General features: G+C 36.4%; 1 long non-coding RNA gene across 1 annotated transcript; it reads right to left on the bottom strand.

Moving 5' to 3' along the window:
• Positions 1–6,471: 6,471 nt before the first annotated feature.
• LOC309798425 lies at positions 6,472–7,011 on the bottom strand. Its single transcript, XR_014293123.1, has 3 exons — positions 6,934–7,011; positions 6,728–6,833; positions 6,472–6,678 (listed from the first exon to the last, which is right to left on the bottom strand). It is a non-coding gene; the product is annotated as an uncharacterized lncRNA (long non-coding RNA).
• Between the last annotated feature and the right edge of the window lie 957 nt (positions 7,012–7,968).

Here is a 7,968-nt window from a genome sequence, read left to right as displayed (position 1 = left end):
TTTGCTGTGATCTTGATAAGTTGATAGATTGATAATATAGCTTGTGTATCACATCATTTAACGTTCGAGCGCAATTTGCTTCTTATTTAAAGCTTTTGTTTTCTACAACTTCTTGATTTTCGATGATTACAGTCCTCGATGTAAACAGTGGCTGTTTATCCAGCAGTTCACTATGCCAATGAATTTTAGGCTTTAACTTTCTCTTTCGTGCTATGAAAATTTTCATCGAATGAATGCGCGTCCCTATGGTTCTTAAGGCTCCAAAGAAAAGGCGACATCACTTAAAACCTTAGGCATTACGAAATTAACCTTGTCTTAAAATTAAGCAAATTGTAAATTATGGATCTTTCTGAGGTTAATTTTATATCTGATTTGGAAGTATTGGACAGTCTAAGACAGTTCTGTTCGATAACTAAACCGCAATTCTTGGGGGATGAAGTGTTTGGCTTGCGTCACGGAATATTGCCGAATTGCGCCGGTGATTGCTTCTCTTTAAGTGTCTCTTTATAATCTCTAATTAGAGTGATTTCGAAAAAATGCACACCAATTCGCAATGAAGAACTTCTCTATATTTTGCCATTTACTTGGCAATTTCATCTTTCAGTAACTGAGTTTTCATCTCTAAAGCTGCTCTTCTGACTGGGTCAATTTCCTAAAGCAAACAACAATGTTTATAGATTATTTAGTCTATCTGCATAAGGGTATGAAGAAGAGAATGCATCTGTTAAGTTTGAACTGACCTGAGACGTGTCCTGTGCAAGTTTGCGTATTCAACTTGTATACTACTCTTCAACTTGTGAGAATGGTATATAGCGGCGAACCCGGGTTATTTAAAAACACTGCGGTAATGTTGGTGAGTAAGCATTCAATCACTGAACAGTAAATGTTTATGGTTGTACGGTATTATTATCCTAAGCAAATAAGGATATATTTAGGGAATGCACGCTTTGTGCTCTACTTACTCTTTCAACCACTTGTCTACTTTTTTCGAGATAGTTATAGCTAATTCCTTGACTATTTTTTCGTTTTCCATTTGACGTTGTAGATGACCTTTCTCCTTATCCGTCACAATATTGTTTTTCTCCGATTTTCTTGCTGATCATAGAATTTCGAATGTAATATTGCTATGAAATCATCTCGTTCCAATCAATATATATCGATTATACAGTGTTAATAGCTAGTATCTTTGGGTACTGCCATGTGCAGTATCAGACTCACCTCCATAAGTTTTTTAACGAAGCCGTCCACATTCCAGCTATCTTGAAGTAATAAAATCAACAATCACTAAAGATTATAATTATCAGCGTAGTTTAGCTAATACCTATTCCTTTATGAATGTATGACATAGCGTGATGTTAGGACAGGATGCTAAAGTTAGAAATAATAGAAATGGCATTCCGCTGAACTTCGCTTAAAGTTATAATTAATAGAAATGGCATTCCGCTGAACTTCGCTTAAATAGCTTTATAACACGTGCATTTTATCAAGTCTCTTATCAGTTGATACGGAAAGCAGTTTTACGTAAAAATACATGTATCGGTCAACATTATTCAACGGTCTTCAGCAGGTGGGGATTTTTCTAGAATCTAAGCAGAATGATGCAGTTGACTAACATAATCTCATCAACGCGGTAATGTTATAACTGGAAAAAGTTCGTTTGCCTAGTAGAGTCGAATTATTTTTATTTATGAAAACTGAAATAAATTACATACAGTTAGACATAATGTGATGTTTCATATGTCCACGATATGCTCTTAGAATATTGTGGAATCCTATAAATGGCTAACATCTAAGGTTAATAAAGTTATCTAAAGATTCGACGTTGATCAATCACTAAGTGATGCATTCGATTCCATTAGGCAGCTTTAACCTGTGCATTACGTTTGCCCAGTCTTGATGTTAATATAACATTCATTCCACATTGTTTTGGAGGGTTTTGTATTCGTTAAAGTTTGAAGGTTAGAAGTATGTCTGAAACGAGTCTTCACTATCTAAGAGTTTTCGGAAAAATCATATAAGTAGATTCTACCTGGTCGTGAAGAGAAATGGAAGCTATGGTAAGACGGTAGTGAAGCTGCAGTTCGTTACTTTCGAAAATTTATTACTTTAAAGACAGCTTATGAGGCAGTTCTAATGTTAGATGAATGTTTTAATTGACAGCGCTCAGTTAAATGGTTGTTTGGTAATCAAAACCAGAACCGCATGCTTAAAAAGACTTCGAACTTTGAGAAGATGAAATCGCCGTTTTGATCTTGGATAGCTATCTCTGTCCATTAGAAATTTTTTTAATTAAACATGGTGAACTTTAGACGGGAATGGTATTGCCGGAAACCAATACGATGTATTAGTGTTGGTTATGAGGCAGCTCTCATTACTGAACCGAAAAAGCCGATCCTATTGTACAAAAACGCACGTCGTAACAATTGTTGAACCCAGAAGGTGAACAAGTTGGAGTCTTCTTTATTTTCAATAATGGCTATTCGTCGATTACCATTTTTTGAAATTGGAAACGATTTCTTTTACGAGAAGATACTTACGAATCAAGATACAGTAAAGAATGCCATCGACGAAAACAATATTTAATTACACGACGGTTTTTTTTTGCGTACGCTTTTGGTACTTCTGAAAGTATAGCAGTCGCTCAAAGTGTGCATAGTTGAGCCATATCCTTGTCATAGGTCAAAAATCAGTCAGACGTACTGCAGGACATCACGCATGATCGCAAGGCAGTCATTCTTGCCGTTCATCTTTTGGTTTTTGGCATTAATCCATTTTTTGCGTTATTTCCTATTATTTGCTCCAACCACTCCACTTCATATTTTATAGTTTCAATAATCTTAGAAACTTGCCATTTTCGAATTAATGTAATCGCGTCATGACTTATGAGTTTGCTAACTTATTACAATATTTTTAACTTAAGAAGAATTTTTTGATTAAAAGCTAATTTCATACAGGAAACATATTGAAAATTGTAAATAAAAAATAAGGAAGAAAAATTTGCTAAAACGTTCAGTTGAGCGAAAAGTTTCAGTTGCTAAATAATTATAATCTACAAGTATTGTTTTGTTTTTTTATGTTACCACATTCCGATGCAATCAAAGAAGTTTCGATTGTTTTTCTTTTTTCTTTTTGTGTTTTGCTTCGAAATCTAACATTTTGATCAAAAGACAAATCGTGGCATGCATATCGGATATTGCAAAGCATTTAATATAATTACTTTTTCAATATGACTCGTGCAAAGATTCATAACTTTTCATATCTTCTAATATTCGAAAATTCCTTAATAAATCGCGAAACTGGCCGAAGAGAATGAGAGTTTCGTCTACGTTGTTATCACTAACACAATCATTTGTAACCACCGCTCCAAATGCTGTATATAAGAGTGTTCTGAAGGAGAGTAATGTTCGTTTTCATCGAGTAACACTTATTGCCTCGACTCATAGAAATGTAGCAGTCCGGTGTGTTTCGTATCGAGTAAGTGCCATTATACTATTTCGATATTTATTTGCTAATATTCCTCTATTCTTTTGTCCATACTTTGTGTAAGCGTCGTATTCACTGATTGTAGCGGTCCTTTGAAAGTGGGCATATCACAACTCATCAATTTGTTGACATGGAAAAGGTATAAGTACTTTAAATAGAAAGGATATAAATACGAAGGTGAGTATTACAGTACTAAAATCGATTTCATGACAGTTTCACTGCTACAGTCATCAGTTTCATTATAACTGTCTATCAATTTGCTCATTTGTACGCAACTGTTTCTATTCGTGTTGACTTCTTCATATAATGCTTTCTCGTTTTCATCACTATTATTGTAAACATTGACGTTATTGTAATCTTTGGTAATTCATTGAAACATTCGCTTATTATCGATTATCGTTATTTTTATTGAAAAAGCATCCGATTTGCTTCAAAGATTTTGTCGATTTAAAGGATCGAGGAAAAGAATTTCCTAGCTACGACTGTACCACCTGGCTGCATATCACAATCAATTGATATGACGTCATATGCAGTGAAGAGTTAAGATTAAGATTATTATTATAAAGTTTTTGTCTTAAATCAGCGTCATTTTTTCAATTGTTAGATAAGGATAACTAAACAATATTATTCGTCAATATTACAAATGAAAGTGAGAGCTTGATGGAAATTGCGATTAACGAACAAAATACCATCAGAATACACAACTAACAAACCGACTATAGCCAGGAGTACTTGAATAATCGAAAAATAATCTCAGCTTATCAACTTCACCTTTAACACAACGCCAAAAGCTTTTCCTAACTAAAGACAATTTATGATCACTAGAGTAATTATGGCGATTACTTTCCATCCCATCATGCCATCATATAGATATTCATCCCATCATAATATCATGACATCCTTATCTCACCATGCGATGATGTGATCCCCATCTCATTATGCTACATATTTTCGTACCATCATATTGTCTCACTTTCTTGCGCAGCTTTATTATACTAAACATTCCTACACCTTTTAGAGAATAGAGGAGTATGACAAATTAACCATTAACACTCGATCGATTGATCTGCGTGATCTCGATGGACCCTCTTATCTCTGGAGCATTATATGATTTCATTCGACTTTGTCTGTTTCTTCACCCTGTGGTCACACTGTGGTCAGTCGTCATCGTTCGCTCACCGCTTAGCTCGCTGTCGGCGCTGCTCGTCATTTTTTTTTTCATCATACAAATATTATTTCATTTAGTTATGTGTAATGAGTCACATTAATACATTTCGTTCATTCGCATGTTGTCCATCAAACGTATGTTCATATTGAATGTATTAATTAGCATTTTTATATTTTATTGCTTTATTAGTACTATTGCTTCTCTTAATCACATCATAGTATTCAGCAAAATTTATTTATTGAAGTGTTCGTTAGCTGAAATGTAAAGGCAGTCTATCACCTTTCTTGTGCTAGTTATCTACTGATCAGTGGATTCAAGTCAACGTCACACTCCTAGGTGCTCGCATCCAGCCATTACCTTTGATGCCCGTACTTCCCATTGGTCAATTGCAATTTCTTATCCTATGCACAACGTTCTATTCTATTCCATTGCTTAGTTTAAATGTCAATAATTCTACCGTCTACCACCTCTCTACTTCATTTATCCATTGCATTAATTGTTCGTGTATTTCATTTGCGTTCACATCGTTACTTATGTAACTCTTATTGTGCATATTATACGTATGGTTTAACTCTTCAACTTTAAGATGTCTGAGACGCTGATCACTAAGACGGTTCTGTACAGCAGGTGAAAAGCGATCTGCTACATCTACGACTCAACGATCTAACGGAAACAAAGTGGTGCATCGGCTTATTCAATGACCTCAAGCCGCAATGCTCAACATATGGAGAAGCAACCTAAAACAGAGTTAGTTCACGTTGCTTACAAAGATTCACATTTTCTACGTACGTTATAAAATCTGCGTTATCCATGCGTCAAAGAACTCTAACAGGGGCGATTAATCGTTTTTCAAAAATAGATGAATAAAGGTGGTGAAACAGTAAATCTGTACTCAGTCTTGAAATAACAAGATTTCAAGAATGTATACGCTTTTTACGACAATATGGTGAAAGCAAAACCGGAATTGAAGTCGTGTAAATATCGTCAAAACAGCACAGAGATACCACAAGACAATAGCCGACTGCACCACTAGAGGATTAAATAAGGCTGAGTTAAAGGGTCACATGTTGTGGCAAGGGTCTTGCTCATTAGGAAGTCACTGGCACGAAACTACAATCGTCTGTTCGTCATTCCAAGAGAGAGCCAGCAAAATGAAATATCTCTAGTCATTCAGCAAACCTAAACCCATGGAGGAGTAACTCCATTGGGAACGATTTAATCAAATGACAGCAGCAAAGGGAAGAACATTTTACGTCCTCAGATTCGTTAACAAATTAATTTCGAACGTACGTAAAATACTGCGCCAAAACGGATATGGCTCACCTTTACAGCCGGTTGTCTGTGCCCGTCGGTCCCCAGTTTCTGATAGAGCCACTTCTCGCCCTCAGACTGGACAAACTACGTCTAGATGACCGCGATGTGTGGTGCCTTCTCCGCCGCCACGTCAAAACCCTGACCCATTCACCGTCACCATGATTAATCTGCCTACCACTCTCCAAGCACTGACTGATATTGCAGCGCTACTTTATGTTGGCACTCGGTTTGAAATGCTGAACCCAATTTCTGGACTCGTATAACCGAGTCATCTTCTGGTTAATCCTCATAAAAGTATTATCCACAGTATTATCTTCAACACGACTGTTGGAGGAGACTCTACTCTAATGAGTGTGAGTAAACCTCGATAATTGCAGTGCAGTTCAATTTAAATTTTTTTCGGAAACATATAAATGAAGAATATTTATTGATTTGTTACAGATTTCATCAAACCGTATTAAAAGATCGAAGTTAGATTGCGAACAACAGGTCTTTTTTCGAATTATTGGAAGAACATAGCACAGCGAGTGCTAAGGTGAGTGGTAACTACGTGTGCCTTGTCCATCTAACTATTTCAAAAAGTCAAATAACGAGAAATAACATAAATAAATTTTACAGGCATCAGGTGCTTTGTATTTTCGGCTCATTTTCCGAGCTGGTCTTTCATGTGATCCGGAAAGGTATACACGTTTGGTGAGTTTGGTAATCAATATCTAAAAGTTGCTTTGATATATTGAACTCAGCGAAGTTTTTATTCGTTACCTCACTAACGATGGTGCATGTAGCACAGTGGTTAGAGGTGCTCTTTAGTACACATAGGTTTGATCGATAGTTCGATTATTTTCCTCGGGCACATCGAGGCCTTCATCTGTGAGATTCAGCAGAATGGTAGATGAATTGATTATTAAGCTGCAAGTATTTCAGTAATGATGTCCATGGCGATGATGAAAATGCGTAATAATATTTACATTCTTTTTTTCGGATTGTCTTAGCGCAATGCATTGATGCCGTTTATCATAAGCAAGGCGCTGATGCGCTCCCACATCGGGCTCACCTTCCATCCCTCCTATTATTACAAGAGTTGTCTAAGCTGAGCTAGCTCTCTCCCTTCGGCAAAAAGTGATGACTGCCTGCAATGATATCAAAATGTCATACCATATCTAACCTAGGATACGAGCAGTATTTAAACATATTTATAAGGAAAACCAAAATCCACAAGAAAAAACCGATGCTCGCTTAGAAATTCGAACACATTCGTCGTATATTGATGTGAAGAGATCGGTCGAATGTAGGAAGTGTTGTAATCGGCACAACATGACATTACATAATATGTAACATAAAAAACTCTTAAGCCAATGGCTCAATAGTGTTATCCATGTATAGTAGTGACCAGCGGGCTTTGTGAACTGTCAAGTGATCGTCCGATTTCGCAGCAGACTACCTTGCCAATACCTTCGATAACTAGTATTCAGCTACGACTATTTGAACGAAAAACTTTATGACGACAACGTAAATGCATTTCCAAATGCACATTCTTCTTTTTATTGTTTTGAAAGAATGCATCAACACCGTTATCCATGTATGGTGCTGATTTTCATTCGTTAACAATGATTGTCGCTTTTCATAGCGAACAAATTGATCGTTACCACATTATCCAGCTTAGCTACATAGAGCCCTGCTTTCTAATTTAATCTCTTATGGCATTGAACTAATTTCGTTTATTGAAAGAAGCAGACGTGGATTTGTATTCACGCTTAATTTTACGACTATCCACAAGAAGCACAGCGAAGTGCTCTTTATCATTCGCTTACTGAGCGTTATGAACCAAGATCTGTAGTCAGTTTAAACCAATCAAAGGCTGCACCTTCACGCCTAGATTGTTCGACGCTCGCTGTTCCACGTCGCATGAATTATTATACTACTTGACCAAGCGTATGGGGGTAAATGCAAGTATCAGCAGAAGCCTATCGAGAACGGATACAGAAGAATATTTCAGAAATACA

Source organism: Mesoplodon mirus (genome assembly GCF_964341445.2).
Source record: "Mesoplodon mirus genome assembly, contig: HAP1_SCAFFOLD_3413, whole genome shotgun sequence".
NCBI lineage: Eukaryota > Metazoa > Chordata > Mammalia > Artiodactyla > Ziphiidae > Mesoplodon > Mesoplodon mirus.
This window is presented reverse-complemented; position numbering and strand designations above follow the sequence as displayed.